We start from the raw sequence: 671 nt of genomic DNA on the forward strand, positions 1-671 counted from the left end.
CCTCTGCTTCAGGTTTCTTCAGTTCAATATCTTGCGTTGTTTTCAAGTGCTGCATTTATGAGACCATGGTTGTGATATATGAATTTGTAAAAAAAAAATATATATATATATATATATATTAATCCAGTATTAATCCTTTTCATATATACATATATATGAATTTGTTTAAAGTATTGTTCATTATTAATTTCATTATATATTTTTTATTTGTAATACTACTTTTTTCATTATAATTGTATTTTTAATTATATATATATATATATAATTAGTTTAAAAATATTTCTTATGATTACTATTTTCATTATTATATATTTTAACTTTTCCCTTAAATAATTAAAATCTATTTGTACTTTTTAATTTTATACATATATGATTAGTTTTTTTTACTTTTAAATAATATATATTTATATATATTTAATATAAAATGATTTCCATTACACGAGAGTAGATGTTAAAACTTCATGCTGATTTGTACTCGGCTTTCGCCAAGATAATCACCAACTAAGACGTAGCTTTACAGTAACCTATGCTTCTCCATCCATTTACGCTTCTTTCCATCTGGTGACGTGAATCTTCTGTCTGGTGTTAATACAGTGTATTGCGCATCAGCACACACAGCGGCTGCAACCACAGTGCGGTCCCCCATAACAACCCTCTGGATTGAGCGGAGT

The sequence above is a fragment of the Siphateles boraxobius genome, unplaced genomic scaffold, assembly GCF_051911475.1.
Source record: "Siphateles boraxobius isolate OS27281-9 unplaced genomic scaffold, OSU_SipBor_1 60, whole genome shotgun sequence".
Taxonomy (NCBI): Eukaryota; Metazoa; Chordata; class Actinopteri; order Cypriniformes; family Leuciscidae; genus Siphateles; species Siphateles boraxobius.